Source organism: Adiantum capillus-veneris, chromosome 30, assembly GCF_014529385.1.
Source record: "Adiantum capillus-veneris isolate H3 chromosome 30, ASM1452938v2, whole genome shotgun sequence".
Lineage (NCBI taxonomy): Eukaryota > Viridiplantae > Streptophyta > Polypodiopsida > Polypodiales > Pteridaceae > Adiantum > Adiantum capillus-veneris.
In genome coordinates, this window is record NC_140960.1 from 46,681,555 (window position 1) to 46,701,044 (window position 19,490).

Sequence of the window (19,490 nt, forward strand, 5' to 3'; positions counted from 1 at the left end):
AACTCGAGCATCAAGTAGGACTCACTAGTACATAGCCTATGGCGAGGTCACAAAAAGGGTGCTCCAGCTACCTGTATCACCGAAAGGATCTCCACATTTGAGAATCCCCCAGCTCAATAAAAACCTCACGCTATCGACCCTCACACGAAGGCTAATGCAAATCGCGTATAGTCAAGTCTCAGAAATGACTATCTTCCAGACCAAGTCTCAGAAATGGTTAGGACTGCCAAATACAACCAAGTATGGCTCCACAAATGCGTACAATGGCAGTTTCCACAAGTAACGTACAATCCAGTAGACAATGCGCTCAAACAGGCGCCAAATGATGCATACCCACGGCAACTGCAACTGAATCCCACTGTCAGTGTAACACTGAACTCCAACTACCTGTACCTATGTGAATCACCTGTACCTGTACCTATTTTGATAACCTGTAATTTTTAATCTGCAACCTGCAACCTGTAATCCCGAAGCTCGAAGCAGAAGGTACTCGAAGAAGATCCTCCGTGGGGGCACCAAAAGAATGTGAGCGGGATGAAAACACACAGAGCGCCTCTATAACGACCCAACACACACTCTTGGAAAGATACACACACACACTATGGGGCACCACTCGGATTACACAACACACCTGGCCGAGACAGGACACACACCTATGGAGTGAGAGGAGAGAGACGATCCGTTTACCCACTCCACACAGAGAGATACACACATACACACACACCCAAAAAACTAAGCTCCAAAGGAGAGAATTTCTGATGTTTAGATACAATTGAGCTTGGGCAGCCACCAATGGGACAAATAGCTCACACAGTATGGGTAAATAAGCCAGATATAATCACAAACTGGAGCAAAAACTTCGCTCATAGGAGAAACTTACACAGAAAAACAGCAGAAAAAGAGTGAGGAATTTGGCAAAATGGACAGCTCCATCGCGTCCGGAAGGGCCCAAAACCCCAGTCTACAATGTCAAATTGCTCGAATCCGACCTCGGATGAGCAATTTACGGCCAAAATAGGCTCCAAAAACCCAAAAAACACACCTGCGGCTGTTCCTCCTCTCTTCTCCACGTTTTTTCTGGTCTTCTCTCTGTTTTTTCAGTTCCCACACTTAGCTTTATTAGTTGGGCACCCTTGGCCTTTTAGATCACCTCAAACGGACCCCGAACAGGCCAAAACTTGACCTCGCAGTGCATAGTTGTCACCTTTTTGCATCATCCGCACACCTGGCACTCAGCTTTTTCCAATAATGCGTCTCGCAACCACGTTAAGTGGCCCCAAAAAGTGGTCCTACTGATGACCTTTCTGCATAACTCTTACAAGAAAACACCCACGTTGTGTCCGTATTCATCCACGTGCAAATATTGACCCCTTTCGGCATCCTGACGCCACTAGATGCCATCTAACGCAGCTGCTTACCTCATGTCGTCGGCCCGCGGATAGCTTCCTCGAGAAGTTTTACGCGCTACCAACTCCTCATTATTGTAGAAAAAACACACTGGTACTAGTAATAGTGAAAATCGATGCAGTATGTACATGTTGCCCTACCTGTACACATGTGGGCCCCACGTAACCACCTGGCTCTGGAAAATGGGCAATCCTTTATTCGATGCACCATGCATGTGTATGTACATATGCACAATCCCTTGCTCCAAAAAAGTCCTGACAAAATTTGCTCACGCCCTAGCCTCCTAGAGCATTCATGCTCAGCAGCAGCACTAGTACATGCTCATTCCACCTGGATCAAAACGCCAAAGGCATATCGCCTGATTCACAAGAAGCATCATAATACCACACCTACATTTGTCAACAATCAACCAAAATGCACCATAGGCATATCCAACTAACGCATCCGCCCTGTCTGGAATTCCAAAAGCATAAATATTGCATGCCACATTCAACCCAACAGATAGAGACAACTCAAGTGACTCATCACCTGGCATCTTGGCTTCACTAGCCATAGCAACAACATGCAAATCAGGCACCCAAGTAGCTAAAAGCCTTGTCTGAAGGTAAAGTTGTTGATATCAAAAGCACAAAAGTATCCCCACGGCACACATATCCCTAGCATAGGCATCCATATATCTGAGATTGGACTCATATATGCCAAACCCCTTCTCATCATCATAAGCATACTCATCATCACACATCACTTTATCCACATCATACTCATGGCTAGCACCACTATCCATAGCTTTTAGCGTGGGCTCATCAGTCTCCAAGAATAGAGATCCCTGCTCTAAACCACAACCATGCTCACAAATCGGTTCAATCACTACACATGCATCAAAATATGGCTTCAAAACAGGCTCCACATCCAACAAATCCACAAAATGGCTCTCAACCTTGCCCTCTTCCCTAATTTCCAAGGAACTAGTATCCAAAGATATGTGCTCATCATCAATAACCTCGACCTCACACTCACACCCAGATTCACAAGGTACACAAGTATCCAATGCATCCTCTTCAAGACTTTTCAATCCTGTATCCAAAGCATTACTCACCTCTTTAGGCTCTTCCATAAACCTGTCAACCTGCAAGACCTCTTTACGCTTCACAATAGACCTTGGGAAGAAACGAGAAACATCATAGGATAGGCTACTTTTCACCTGCTTAGGCTTAACTTCATCTTCCATGTCAAATCCATCTTGCACATGCATACCTGTACTGATACCATGTTCCTCAAGACGCTTAAACTTCCATTCCTTATGCTTTGCAATGCATACTGCATCTTCAAAAGACTCAGGCCTCTTCAACTCAACCTTGAACCGCAACCAAGGTGACAAACCATCAACAAAAAAAAATTTCTTCAATGAACAAGGGGGGGTCTCATCCTTAAGAGCAACACACCAACGAGTCCATAAATGTGTAAAACCTTGTACATAGGCATCAACACCTTGACAAGAACCTTGCTTAAGAGCATTGAGCTCATTCCATACTGCATTTGCATCTTCGAAAACCTGGAAACGCTCTAAAAAAGCTTCTATAAACTTGTCAAGACTCAAACCATAAGAAGAAGCCACTGCTTCTTTAGCTTCCAAATCCATGAACCAAACACGGGCCTCATCTTTCAAAACCAATCCAAATAGCCTCAAAATCTTGTCCTCATCACACATATTGTTGCTTATGCATGCCACCTCGACTTGCTCCAGAAAGTCTTCCGCATCTTCACCACTTCTTTCATGAAATTCCGGATAAGAGAAAGCCATGGCTACCCAAGTTTAATGCTTTGAGAACCCCTTTGAACACACGTGCAAGAACCCAAAACTTTTCACTACCCAATCCCCAGAAACTTCAATGGAGCTCAACTTTAGATAAGGACAAACACATGCACATCAAATGAGTTTTCATAGTTAATCATCGGAATTACAACAGGCAAAGGACATTCCAGTATCTCCCTTAATCTTCTTGGCCCGAACATGAAGACTATGCGCTGCTGGAAAAAGATCTTCCTGGACACATGAACATTTATCTGGATTCTTTGAGTTAAATGAAAAGAAGTGAATTGAGGGCCATTTTGATCATCCATTAAAGCCAACCATGAAGCTCCCAAGAAATCACACCTGTCTTATCCTCTGATTTTGCCAAAATTTCAGTAGTATAACAGCATAAATGGCTTAAAAGACCAGGAAACTAGCCATCATAACTTGGAAAAATTTTGATAGAGTTTCCCTAGAAGTAGAGCAGTAGGAGTCCAAAATATAGACTGTATATGTATGCATAAACTCTCAACAATCGAACTCGAGCATCAAGTAGGACTCATTAGTACATAGCCTATGGCGAGGTCACAAAAAGGGTGCTCCAGCTACCTGTATCACCGAAAGGATCTCCACATTTGAGAATCCCCTAGCTCAATAAGAACCTCACGCTATCGACCCTCACACGAAGGCTAATGCAAATCGCGTATAGTCAAGTCTCAGAAATGACTATCTTCCAGACCAAGTCTCAGAAATGGTTGGGACTGCCAAATACAACCAAGTATGGCTCCACAAATGCGTACAATGGCAGTTTCCACAAGTAACGTACAATCCAGTAGACAATGCGCTCAAACAGGCGCCAAATGATGCATACCCACGACAACTGCAACTGAATCCCACTGTCAGTGTAACACTGAACTCCAGCTACCTGTACTTATGTGAATCACCTATACCTGTACCTATCCCTGTAACCTATAATCTATAATCTGCAACCTGTAATCCCGAAGCTTGAAGCTTGAAGCTGGAAGCAGAAGGTACTCGAAGAAGATCCTCCGTGGGGGCACCAAAAGAATGTGAGCGGGATGAAAACACACACAGCGCCTCTATAACGACCCGACACACACTCTTGGAAAGATACGCACACACACTATGGGGCACCACTCGGCTTACACAACACACCTGGCCGAGACAGGACACACACCTATGGAGTGAGAGGAGAGAGACGATCCGTTTACCCACTCTACACAGAGAGATACACACACACACACACACCCAAAAAACTAAGCTCCAAAGGAGAGTTTTTCTGATGTTTAGATACAATTGAGCTCGGGCCAACACCAATGGGGCAAATAGCTCACACAGTATGGGTAAATAAGCCAGATATAATCACAAACTGGAGCAGAAACTTCGCTCATAGGAGAAACTTACACAGAAAAATAGCAGAAAAAGAGTGAGGAATTTGGCAAAATGGACAGCACTATCGCGTCCGGAACGGCCCAAAACCTCAGTCTACAATGTCAAAGTGCTCAAATCCGAGCTCGGATGAGCAATTTACGGCCAAAACAAGCTCCAAAAACCCAAAAAACCCACCTGCGGCTGTTCCTCTTCTCTTCTCCACGTTTTTTCTGGTCTTCTCTCTGTTTTTTCAGTTCTCACACTTAGCTTTATTACTTGGGCACCCTTGGCCTTTTAGATGACCTCAAACGGACCCCGAACAGGTCAAAAACTGACCTCGCAGTGCATGGTTGTCACCTTTTTGCATCATCCGCACACCTGGCACTCAGCTTTTTCCAATAATGCATCTCGCAACCACGTGAAGTGGCCCCAAAAAGTGGTCCTAATGATGATCTTTCTGCATAACTCTCACAAGAAAACACCCACGTTGTGTCCGTATTCATCCACGTGCAAATATTGACCCCATTCGGCCTCCTGACGCCACTAGATGCCATCTGACGCACCTGCTTACCTCATGTCGTCGTCCCGTGGATAGCTTCCTCGAGAAGTTTTACGCGCTACCAACTCCTCATTATTGTAGAAAAAACACACTGGTACTAGTAATAGTGAAAATCGATGCACTATGTACATGCTGCCCTACCTGTACACATGTGGGCCCCACGTAACCACCTGGCTCTGGAAAATGGGGAATCCTTTATTCAATGCACCATGCATGTGTATGTACATATGCGCTCCCTTGCTCCAAAAAACTCCTGACAGTGTATAGAGACGCTGCAGGACAAAAAATAGGGACACCTATAGCGACGCCTGAGAATAACAAAACTTTGGTGGTAGGGCATTCATTGCCTTGCTACTCCATCAACCATATTGAACATAAAGTTTCCAGAATAAAGATGAAAATTTGCAAAAGTATCTTGAAGAAAGTGAATTGACAAAAGTACAATGACAAAATTATACACATCATAGGTAAAATCACTTGATTGTTAAGCTTTGACCAAAATGTAATAGTTACAACACAATTGTCATTATTGAGAAAATACATTGTTTACCAATAGTTATAAAAATGACGTACACATGTCATCTCATTATACATGCTATGAGAAAAGAAAACTAGTGCTATCTGGCTACAGATAGACTGATGTCGACTAATGTGATGTTTCATCGTTTCCAAGAGGCATATCTGTCAGATTTTGTATAAAAAACAATGAGACTTTCTAAAAGTATAGATATATGATTACAAAACAATTTATTTTTTAGCTTATCATTTATTAAAATACAATAAATGTAAGAGAGTAAAGTTAAATACTAACCAAGTCGGAGCGAGAACTAAGAATGTCCACGAGGGTGTTTAAGCCCCTTTTGCCCGCATACTCGCGCTCATACGGTGTGGGGTCACATTCTGTCTCATCGACCACTATTCAAAACATACAAAGAATACTTTATGTTAGAATTTAAAAGTATAAATACCCATAACTGCCAAACCTAAAGGGCAATGCAAAAACACTTACAAAGTCCGCCTCAAGTGATGCCCATCTGCCGCTCCCCAAGTGGTGTGATCTCCCTACCTCTACTCCGGCTCTGACTGCCTCTTTTTGTTACTTCCACTTGTCAGGATTTCTGGCTTGTTCCACCCATGCTTTATTGCTTTTTGCACTTCAGAACACTTGTGCTTGCAGTACTCGTGCATCCGCACCCTTATCATGTCTTCAATAAAGCGCTCATCCCAATTTGACACGGGAAACTCATCATGCAGCTATGCTGATGACTCTGTCTTTTAATTCATTTGGCACTTCTCTCCAGGTGTTTACTATATAGTGTCAAAACACCTGAGAGCAAAGACCGCACATGCACGAGATCACCGTCTTGCTGTCGTCATCGAAGATGATGTTGCCTCTCATGTTGATCAAGTACGACAAGCCCTCTCGCCTGGGATGCATTAACCTGGGTGTCTTGATAGGGGGTCTCGAGTGGCGTCTCAAGTGGGGTATGAATGACAGGTGTCTCCATTGTAGTTTGGGCGCCGAAGCGAGGAGTGTTGAGTGGGATGACCTCTAGAGGAGTAGCAAGTGTTGTGTAGCTAGGAACGACTAATAGTCACACAAAACTTGGAGTAGAGGGTGATGCCATGGCTTGAATATGTGCATTGGATCAAGAAAGTGGTTGATCATGAGTCTGAGCCAATATGGAAACTCGTACCATAGACAGAATCTCTTCATCCCTTGGGCAAACCGTCATCACACATCCCCTTTTTCTCTAACCATGCTCAGGCAGACATCCTCGACGGCTGTCTTCCCAAAAAATAATCATGTAACTCGTGATTCTTTGGAAGATTCCGTTTGATGACCTTCGTAGCTTTGCTTCTTGACTGAGGGCCCCGATGTGCATTAAGTCTAGGTCCACATGTGACGCATGCTCTGTATCAGGTTTTTTGGAGCCGTGCATGTATACACATGACAATAGATAAGCTTGAGAAAAACAAAGGTTTATAGTGTTTGAGTTTGAGTATATATCACCTAAACATTCTGCTAGTCCAACATAGTCATGCATGGTCCACATCAAAATGCCTCTGATTAAAGCATTGCATCGACATGTGTGTCGTCTCATATCCACCACTTCTATGCAAATCCACAATTGTTGTAGCTCTTCCAATAGTGGACAAAGATACACATCCATATTCTTCACTTTATATCACCTCGACACAATCAAGCTTAGAAATCGATGCCCCTTCTTGGAAGTCAACCACAAGGGAATTTTCTTGCTGACAATGAGAAATGGCCATACAATGTAAGATGTTGACCTCTGACCAAATGGATCTATCCCATACGAGGTGCAAATTTGCGCCATCCGAGGCGCAAATTTTGAGCTTCCCTGGCTAAATTCAGTCATGTGTTATCTATATACTTCCATGCCGTGCAATCTATAGGAATTCGTAGCACACCATCTGAGGATCTATTCTCCTCATGCCATGATGCTAGGGGGGCCATGGACTTACATTCAAAAAAATGCTTGATGCAAGGCAGTAGAGGAAAGTGTTGAAACACCTTCTGTGGAAATTTTTTCCCGTGGAGGTCTACTTGATATCTCTCAGAATCACATTTCGGACACTTCTCCATGGCAATGTATTCCCCTCTAAAAATAATGAAGTTGTTAGGACAAGTGTGAATAGAACTGTAATCCATCCCCAAGTTTTGCAAGATCTTTCTTGCTTCCTCTGTGGAATTTGGCATCACATTATCACCTAGAAGTATGTCCTCTTTAAACAATTTATATAGCTAAAAAATGCAAACACTTGTGTAAGTAATTTGGCATATTATACATTTAGAGTTTTTTTTGAAGTTTGCACATTATATTGCATCACCTGGAAAGTACTGTGATGCTAGTGTTGCTCCACATGTTCAAAAGAACCAGGAGCGCCTTCAATCTAGACACACGTGCTCCACCATACAATGGCGTATTGTCTTCACTTTCATGTCATCATAGATAAGCCTTTCTGATTCCATGATCGTCTCGATCATTTCATTGATCTTGGTCTCAAACATAGCCTCGTTGGGAATGTGCTCTGCATGATCACCCTTCAAGTTGTCAGAGGCTCTATCTTGTGGCCTCACGTATGTTGCTTGAGTAAAGTGTTTGTGAATACGTCCATTGAGTTGCAAGATCGTTGTCTGTTGGCCAACGAGTTTTAATTGGTAACAACAAGATCTATAATAGATATGTCAAACTCACCAAATTTGCAAACATGATGCAAATCGTCTTGTCCATCGCACAACATGTTTGCATTGAGTACAAGGACATAAGATCCTTGTTGAGGGATAGGCGTTTCAGTTGGACGACAGAACATCGTTGTCACTACTCATAATGAATGTAAAAACCTTATAACCTAAACATAAATTTAATCTTTTATTCGCATCCTCGGTCTTTGATCTCTCTCTCTCTCTATATCTCTCTCACTCCCTCACAGTCAGCAAACCATAGATCACACTGTAAACTACCTCAAATTCTTTAGCCATGTCCAATCCCCACACACCTTGGTCTAAAGGTGCACGTAGATCAAAACCACCACGTTATAATCTCGTCTTTATTGAAAAATGCCTATATTTGTGGGTACGAGAAATCTACACATCCACGTCTACATGACAATGGATGTAGTGGACAAAACCCCTTTGCCTCTTGTTTAGTTGTAGCTATTCACAGCAGCTTAACATCTCTTCACAGCAGCTCCTTGTTTGAGGATTACTGTGAACATTACATGTTTGCCTCCATTTTAAGTACCTTGTCGTTGAAAGCTTTCCAACCTAATGCCACATCTGTGGAGAGAAAGAGAGAGATTTGGTTGCACTTGTGAGATTGCAAAAAACTACATACCTAAATTCATGTGAGATACATGCAAACTACTGCAAACATAACTATAAATATAAACCATAATCTTGAAGCTAAACTTCAATATAGAAACTAAACCCAAAATCTAATCTTAAATCTAAAATAATCTATATCTCTCTCTCTCAAACATGCATGCACATACACAGAACAAAAATGCAAATTTTTCAAATGAAAACTGCTCCTGCTACGTCATCCACTTCAACTACTCGAATTCCTGCTTTGCACCGCGAGTGCTCTCTCTCTCTCTCTCTCTCTCTCTCTCTCTCTCTCTCTCTCTCTCTCTCTCTCTCTCTCTCTCTCTCTCTCTCTCTCTCTCTCTCTCACTCTCACACACACACACACACACACACACACACACATAATCCGACTTGATACTTTGTGAAAGTCATGAGTTATCCACTTTCCTCTTCCATCACTCAAGCTCAACATAAGGAGAATGCTTTCAACAACTAGTGTTGTTGCGTACCCTTTGAACATTCCAAAGCTAACTAGCTTCAAACAAGTTCTACAAAAAAGAGAGAGATGCTTGGGCCTTTTGTTAAACTCTAAACCTTAAATATAGAGTTAAATCATAAACCTTACCCCAAAGCTCTAATATTAAATCTAAACCTAAAATCTAACTTAAATATAAAAACTAAATCCTGAACCTATGTCGAGATTCTATCTCTAATTGTCTTTCCCTCTCTCTTTACATATACATGTCATAGACTATAGTACGTTTATTTTCAAAGATGGACATTGACAAAGCTCTTCACCGATCGATGCACTGTTTTCTTGGACAATGCAGACATTAGATTAGATCCACAATGAGTTTATGGGACTGGTCTCATAAATCATTCTGAAATTTTGAAGACGTTTAATAAAACATTTCATTTCATATTCTCTCTCTCTTTGTCTATTTCTTTATCTCTCTCTCTCTCTCTCTCTCTCTCTCTCTCTCTCTCTCTCTTCTCTCTCTCTCTCTCTCTCTCTATTTCTTTATCTCTCTCTCTCTCTCTCTCTCTCTCTCTCTCTCTCTCTCTCTCTCTCTCTCTCTCTCTCTCTCTCTCTCTCTTTACATACTTTTTTGTAACACCATACCCACAGATGCAGCCATAGATATAAATCTACTCATTAATGCCTTTTGTCTTAACGGGTTTGAAAGAGCTAAGCTTTGGAGACTTGTGAGGAACTTTCTGAATAAAATGTCAGAAAACCCCTTTATGTGCAACCCTACACAAGTATTGGACCTGGTAAAAATTGGATGGAAACCATAACCACTCAATCCTAGTGTCGGTGGAGGAGGGTCTCTATTCTTTACACCCCATAGAAAATATATCTAGGCTCCAATAAATGAAAAGAGGCGATACACACTAAGGGCCTCCCAAAAATAAAATGAGAAAACCATCCAAGAATACCCGTGCACTTCTGGTATCTTGATGGTTACACCACTCCCCCACTCTTGTCACAATAAAATAACCCAAAGAGGAAGGTAGGCCAAAAGACATGAGCCTAGCTATAAAAAGGGAAAGGGTCTGGTTATATTTTTGCACACACACAACCAAGGGTTGACACTACAAGGGACTAGTTCTACTCACTCACCCCCCATGGAGTCACCCTGATAGGTCAAAGATTGATTCTTTTTTGTTTTTTTATTAAGTGGGCATCTATAACATGTAAGATTTCTCTATGACACCTGTCTTCTACCATGGACTAATCTTGTTTTTTTATGGTGATGGTGATAGGTAACAAAGCTCTCTTTTGCTTAATGAGCTTACAATCGGAATCATTTCTTCCAAAGCTACCACCATTTTTTACTCTCTCTCAAACCTGTTGTAAAAATTGATTTTTTTGGCATTAATATTATTTATGAAGGCTCTTGACTGAGGGTGTTTACAGTTCATGAGTTTCCTGTAAGATCTAATTTAATTTTTTAAGGAAGGGTGGAAAATCATTTGGGCAAAAATCTTACCACCTACTCTCTCTCTCTCTCTCTCTCTCTCTCTCTCTCTCTCTCTCTTTTCCTCTCTCAATGCGTGTGTGTATGTGTTCTTTGTTTATGCATGTGTGTGTACATTCTCTCTCTCTCTCTCTCTCTCTCTCTCTCTCTCTCTCTCTCTCTCTCTCTCTCTCATACACAATGTGTGTGTGTGTGTGTTCCAGTAACAATATAACATAAGCACCAAATAATTCTTTCAAATTAAAAAAAACTCTAAAAACTATGTCACTGAAAAGGTGGTATAATTTTGATTTATATTACAAAACGGACTCTATACATAAGTACAAGAGATTTAAGAGCGTGAAGATATATAAATCCACCATCTTCAATCCAAGGAGCTTTGAAAACCATAGTTGAGAAGGTACCTCACCTGCACTCGTGGAGCAACACAACTTTCAGTAAACATTGACATCGTATGCAGACGATGCATGGGTATCCCACATGTTATAGATGTCACCCAACTAAATTGCTTTCAAAGTTAACAAGAAATAAGAAATTTGAAGCTACTCAATTATTTAGATATGATTTCGTTTATAGTTAAAAACCATTTGGAGCTCCTTTTGCTTTGCAAGCTCTCATGAGATAAGGCCGGAGACGAGTTTTATGGGGCAATTTAGCCTCGAAGTGGGATACATATACATGTTTCTTGACTTTACAGAGTTTGTAGTCAACAAGTTTATACATCCATACTCTTAACCATACTCGGCCATAATCAATATAACCCTATCCCCCAACCAAACATTTAAACTATGTACATCCACATTGAGCAGGGATCACAGAACTAAGCCAACCCCGACCTTACTTGAGTAAGAATAGTAAGCTCAGACCAACCTAGTAGTATAAGATATGTACGATAAAGTAGCATAGATTTTCAAGGACTCACAATACTCATACAACATAGTCGTTGATTTAGCAAGAGTAGAAGGCCTAGAACTAGACCCAGATTCTCACATCATGTACATCTAAGTGAGAAAATTTTCCAAGGGAACATAATAATCATACGGTATAGACTAGAATTGAGCATGATTAGTAAGCTCTATATCCAACATATAAATCACCCAATAGAAGAATACCTGCTGTGGCATTTTATTATAATCAAACAAAATTACCAGGTCACCGTTTTTACCCATCAGTAGCTTAACCTTATCATATAGGTTCTTTCTTCAAGTAAGAAGAGGGACTTTACTCAACATATTTTAACCTAAACAAAGGTTCAAGGTTACAATCAACCAGTATTGCAAGAGGATACCTTTATTGAATGATTTTTTATTTAAAAAATACACCTATGACCGGTTCGTACCTATGCCACGCCATTGTTTTATACCCAATAGGTAGGTCAACTTTACCATATACGGACCTTCACCAAGTTTTAAGACAACCTTTAAGCTTTTGAAGTCTCCATTCATCCAGTATTGCAAGAGGCTACTCTCCTTCCATGTTAAAAAACCCCGAGCTAGTGATAGGACCATATTTATGCATCAACATAAAAAACCCCTACATTTTGAAAGGCAATCACAAATCAAGGTTGAAGATACATATGGTTGCACTTCTTTATGATTTATCAATAAAAGGAAAGAATTTCCTAAAGAAGAATAAACCAACCATGCCATAGCCATAAAAAGGGTCAATAGAAGTCACATTACTATACAGATATGAGGAATAGTAGCATAACATCAAGTGAATCACACCACACCATTTGGAAAATAGTCCATAACTTGCATGACAGAGTGCGGCCACTCGCCTTTCTTCATAGCTCTTTAGTTAGCAACTAATGGTTAGGTTTTTATTTAAGACATCTATTCAAATATCACCTACTGAGTGTACTCAATTATTCACCCAAGGCTCCCTAGGCCAAATAGTCCCCCAGTTAAAAATACAACAAGGATATTAACACACCATCCGTAGTAATGTGTGTGTGTGTGTGTGTGTGTGTGTGTGTGTGTGTGTGTGTGTGTGTGTGAGAGAGAGAGAGAGAGAGAGAGAGAGAGGGGGGGGGGGGGGGGGGGGGGGGGGGGGGGGGGGGGGGGGGGGGGGGGTATACCTATTTTGCAAGAGTGCCAAAACTCAGATATGAGATCCGAGTTTTTGGCACTCGCGGATTTTTTTAAAATAGAGTTGGCGTCGCTTTATGCATCTCTATGAGCGCCACTATAGTATTTTTTGCATAGAAATGCTCATAGAGATGCATATAGAGACACCATGAATTTTCACATTTCACCATTGACCTGCTACCATTGCTACTATGAAGAACCTCTTGTAGTGTACTTGCCTATGCCACATTGCCGCTTTTGTTAGTTTTCTATGTTGAAGCTAGCATTGAGCATGAAGAGCACATGGTAATGATCCTACTCTCATATTTGGTGCCCATCAATGTGTTCTAGGAATTGTACAAATCCGTAAAAGATCCACGCACTCTAGGTCTATCAAGCTCTCTCTAAAGAGTGAATAGTGAAAATGAGCTAGTAAGTGGGACCAAAATATCTTATATCGGGGGTCCCAAAACCACTTGCCAAAAACATTTTCATGTGCTTCTATCTCGTTGTAAAATAAGCTTTAGGCTCCAAAATTCCTCGATTCGGACTCCGTTTCCCTAACTTTCCAAAAAAATTGTCATTTAAAAAACTGGTTGAATTGGACTTTCCATAATATTTTCATAATTGTACCCCGACTTCACCATATATTTTCCTTGACTTGCTGATCACCCTTGTATTTTTCTTTATTCATTCCATTGCCCTCTAGCCTCTTTTATTTTTTTTCTTTGTTTTTTCTTCAAAAATTAACAAAAATAAAAGGGAAAAAGGAAAATGAACTCAAAAAATACCGATAAATCAAAGTAATTTAAAAAAACACAATAAGCTGCTATGTACACTGTTTTGTAACATTTTTGGCTGAATTGCTTTGTTTTAACATTTTTTGTCTTGAAAACTGTTGTTTTTATATAATTATACACTCCTAGAGGCTAATCTTGTTGAGATGTCGAGCTCTACACCTTGAGCTGGCATCCACTACGGGTCTTGGCCGCTTACGGCATTTACTCACTGGCTCGTTAGGTGACCGACACGGAGGATCTCTGCCAGTGATTCTACAGCTGGACTACACTTATAGTGCCAGCCTAGTACGCTTCTAGCGAGTTCACACTTAGTGACCGCATGTACATATGTGCTACTTTTCAGCTTTAGCACTTAGTCATTTTGTACTCTCTTTTCAGAGAAGAAGAAGAAGAAGAAGCTTTCCATCTCTGTGTGCTTTGTGCTTGTCTTGTGTAGCTCTCTTGCATCCTCATTCTTTACATGGTATCAGAGCCTGGTGCAGGCAAGAGAGGCTAAGAGAGCAAGAGCATCACAATCCCTTCGTTCGCAATCCACGACCAGATGCCACTTCGTTCGCACAAGTTTCTGAACAGGTCTCCAAAGTGCAGTATACAGAGATTTACTGTACAAGTACAGTGGTTGTATTTACGCTTGATTGTGGACACTCGTTGAGTGTAGAAAGCGTTACAGGAACCACGATAGCAGGTTCAGTAGATTTGCAGGTTTTTGCAGATTGCAGCTATTTTGTCTTAGTGCTTCAAGATGTCTGACGGTTTCAGTCAGATTGTTACTGAGAAGCTTGAGAAAAATAACTACCCTGCATGGAAGTTCAGAATAACAAATTTCCTAAAAGGAAAAGGTTATTGGGACTATGTAGAAGGAGACAATGAAAAGGAACCAGAGATTCCCGAGGCAAATGCTACAGCAGAACAAAGGAAAGCTTTGAGGGACTGGCAACAAGGCCATAGCAAAGTGATGTATTGGCTTTCTATGAGCATCACAGATGGCATGATGGGCTATCTACAGGATGCTGAAACCCCCGCCATTGCATGGAAAAACTTAGGCAGAGTGTTCGAGGTGAACACCAAGGCCAGGAAGCTTCAACTAAAGTCGGAGCTAAATCAGGTTAAGAGGAACAACCTCTCCATCAATGATTATGCTTTGAAGATCAAGATATCATTGAGGCTCTTGGATCTATTAAAGTCTCAGTGGAAGACGATGACATTGTCCGTGCATGCTTGGATGGTCTAGGAGATGAGTATGTACATTTTAGGTCTTCCATGAATACAAGAGACGACATCCCCGTGTTCCAAGATTTGATTTCTATGCTTATTCTTGAGGAGAAGAACCTTGACACATCTTCTTCTCATGGCAGAAATAATTCTGAACAGGCCTTCTATTCTAACTCCAACAGAGGTAGAGGTAGAGGTCGTGGTCGAGGCCCAAGGGGTTGCAGGGGCCAATTTTTGGAAGGTCAATCAAATCAAAACAATACAGGTGGCAGGGGAAACCAGTCTCAAGGCAGGGGGAGTCAAAGAGGTCGTGGTGCAGGATCAAGCAGGCAGCAACATACTCCAGATAGTAGAGAATGTTGGACTTGTGGTGAAAGAGGTCACATGTCACGTGACTGTCCAAAGGGAAAAGCAAGTAGAAAGAGAGAACAGGGCAACTATGCATCTACTAGCAGAGATGCAGATGACAGCAAAAACGAGCGCATGTTTGTTATGCAACATGTAATGAATACAATGACTGCAGAGAATTCCACCCAAGATGATGTTTGGTATGTGGATTCAGGTGCCTCTAATCACATGACGTCTCGTGGAGAGTGGTTTAGAGATATGCGCAAACCAGATGTGTCAGGCTATGTGCAACAGGAGATGACACAGCTCACCCCATTGCTCATGTAGGGGACATACCTCTAAATACAAAGAGTGGGAAATCAAAGTACTTAGCAGATGTACTTCATGTCCCAAACATTACAAAGAATCTTGTTTCTGTTGGACAAATGGTTGAGCAGGGTTTGCAGGTTCGCTTCAATCCAAATGGCTGTTATGTAGAAGATTTCCAGAATGGCTGTAAGCTGATCACAGAGGGCAAATGTGTGGGCAGAATGTTTACGCTAAATGTAGACATGCCTGAGGTAAAAGCTGCATTATTTGCACAGGGCACAGGTGTTGTGGCTGATGTTGACATTTGGCACAAACGCATTGGCCATGTCAATGAGCAGAGATTGCGCAGCATGCAATCAAAACAGATTGTAAAAGGTTTGCCCAAATTCAAGGTGGATGGTATGCATAAAGTGTGTGCAGCATGCCAGTTTGGAAAACAGTCAAAGGGCTCATTTCCACATGAGCGCAATGTATGTAAAAAGCCACTTGAGGTGGTGCACACAGATGTTTGGGGTCCAACCGATACTGCAAGTATACATGGTTGCAGGTATTATGTCTCTTTCATTGATGACCATACAAGGAAAGTATGGGTCTACTTCATGCGTAACAAAAGTGAAGTGTTTGGTCACTTTCAAGACTTCAAAGTCATGATTGAGAAGGAGACAGATATGCAAATCAAGACATTGAGGTCAGATGGAGGGGGAGAGTACTTCTCCAATGATTTTTCAGATTTTCTGCGAATGCATGGTATACACAGGCAGTTTACATGCAGATATACTCCACAGCAGAATGGGGTCGCAGAAAGGAAAAACAGGCACATTTCAGAGGTTGCACGTGCATTGATGAATGAGAAGAACATGCCTCATCATTTCTGGGCTGAAGCTGTAAATACAGCTGTGTACATTATGAACAGGACACCTATAGCTGCGGTGCATGATGTAACACCTGAGGAAAAGTTTACAGGTACAAAGCCTGATTTGGCACACTTGAAAGTGTTTGGCTGCATAGCTTACGTGCATGTACCAGATGAGTTGCGTAGGAAATTGGACCCTAAAGCACAGAAATGTATTCTTGTGGGATATTCCCTTGAACAAAAGGGGTACAGGTGCTACAATCCTACTACACGAGAATTACGAGTGAGCAGAGATGTAGTCTTTGATGAGATGAGCAGCTGGTACAGTAATGCACATGGCACTATTGGGGCTAATGTAAAAGATGATGTGGTTGTACAAAATGTGAGGCCACAGTCACAGGTTTTGAGTGGACCACAAGAGTCCTCTTCTCATGGCTCTGTTGAGAAACCATGGAATGGTAGACTACGTACGCAGGTTACTCCACCAACAGGTATAGGGAATGTATCACGAAAAGGAAAGGAAAAGGTTGATGAACCTCCCTTTATGGTTGATGCATCATCAGGTTTTTCACATGTAGACATGGATTCAGATGGTTCTGAACAAAGTCTTGATGAGGAATTTGGAATTCCGGCTGTCAGGACACCTGGTGTAAGGAAAGTACAAGAAGATGCTAGAGGGCAAAGGAGTGACCCAAGACCGCGCAGATCTAATAGAGTCAGAAATCCAGTTCAGAAATTGACTTATGATGGGTATCTAGCGCATCACCGAGCCTACATGGCTAAGGTGATACAGGATGTGGAGCCCACATGTTTTGAGGATGCAGTTGGAAATGTGCATTGGGATGATGCAATGAATGAAGAGATGGCTGCATTGGAAGCAAATGACACATGGGAGTTGGTGCCATTGCCAAGTGGCAAGAAAGCTATTGGCTGTAAATGGGTATATAAAACCAAGCATAAGGCTGATGGTAACATTGAGCGTCACAAGGCAAGGCTGGTCGCAAAGGGTTATGCACAGACGTATGGCATAGACTATGAGGAGACCTTTGCTCCAGTGGCAAAGATGATGACAATGAGAGCTGTCATAGCAGTGGCTGCATCTAGAGGATGGATTATGCATCAAATGGATGTAAAGAATGCCTTCTTGAATGGTGAGTTGCAAGAGGAAGTGTATATGGATCAGCCACCTGGTTATGTCGATCCAGGTTACCCAGATTATGTATGCAGACTTCTCAAAGCTTTGTATGGTTTGAAGCAGGGCTCTAGAGCATGGTATGACAGGATTGCCAAGTATCTTGTCAGTATTGGTTTTAGGAGAGCTCATGCTGATCATTCACTCTATGTACGTGAGAGTGATGTGGGGATTGTGGTCATTACCATATATGTAGATGACCTTATTATTGTTGGTGAAAATGCTATGGAGATTGACCATGTGAAGGGTCTTCTCAAACAGGAGTTTGAAATGAAAGATTTAGGCAAGTTGCACTACTTTCTTGGCATTGAGGTGATCAGGACTCTAGAGGGTGTATGGCTATCACAGAGACAGTATGCTTTGGACATGTTGTCAAAGTATGGTATGGCTGATTGTAAGCCAATTTCTATTCCCTTGGATGTGAATGCAAAGTTGAGTGCAGAGAAGGGTGATGTTGTTGAGGATGTCAACATGTATAGGAAGATTGTGGGTAGTCTAATCTACTTGACTATCACGAGGCCAGACTTGAGCTACACAGTAGGCTTGGAGAGTCAGTTCATGCAACTTCCGAGGAAGCCACATTTGGATGGAGTACGACGCACACTTAGGTATGTGCAAGGTACTCTTGACTACGCATTGTTCTATGCAGCAGATGCACCATTAGCATTGTATGGGTATACAGATGCAGATTGGGCAGGTAGCATTGTTGATAGGAGATCTACGAGTGGCTTCATGTTCTCTTTTGGGAGTGCTGCTGTTACTTGGAGCAGCAAAAAGCAGCCTACAGTTGCTTTATCGAGCACAGAGGCCGAGTACAGAGGTGCAGCAGTTGCGGCGTGCGAGGTAGCTTGGCTACGCACATTACTTGAGGACTTGGGAGTGCAGGTGGACCAACAGATTTTCATCCATTGTGACAACCTCAGCAGCATGCAGTTGGCTAGGAACCCAGTGTTCCATGCCAGGACCAAACACATAGAGGTCCATTACCACTACGTTCGAGAGCGAGTGTTGGCGGGCGACATCGACTTGGTCTACGTCAGCACAGAGGAGCAGATAGCGGATATCTTTACCAAGGCCCTCGGAGCTGAGAAGCTTCAACATTTCCGGACTATGCTTGGACTCTGCGACATGCAGAGCTCGAGGGGGAGTGTTGAGATGTCGAGCTCTACACCTTGAGCTGGCATCCACTACGGGTCTTGGCCGCTTACGGCATTTACTCACTGGCGCGTTAGGTGACCGACACGGAGGATCTCTGCCAGTGATTCTACAGTTGGACTACACTTATAGTGCCAGCCTAGTACGCTTCTAGCGAGTTCACACTGAGTGACCACATGTACATATGTGCTACTTCTCAGCTTTAGCACTTAGTCATTTTGTACTCTCTTTTCAGAGAAGAAGAAGAAGAAGAAGCTTTCCATCTTTGTGTGCTTTGTGCTTGTCTTGTGTAGCTCTCTTGCATCCTCATTCTTTACAAATCTTTGGTATTTGTCCTCATATATCTGTAGAACCACATTAGATGAGAGCATATATACTTGGTTTTACAAAAAAAATCTGCAAGTAAATACAACAAAGCTCTAAATTATAGAAAACAATTCCCTTTTGGTACTTTTAAATCTGTTGGGTTCGCATTAAGAATGCCTTTCTCCATCCGAGTTGGAGTCCTCCTCCCGGACGATGGTCTATTGTCCTAGGGTATGTGTTATGCATGGGTTACAACTTCATGCTAATCTAAGACAT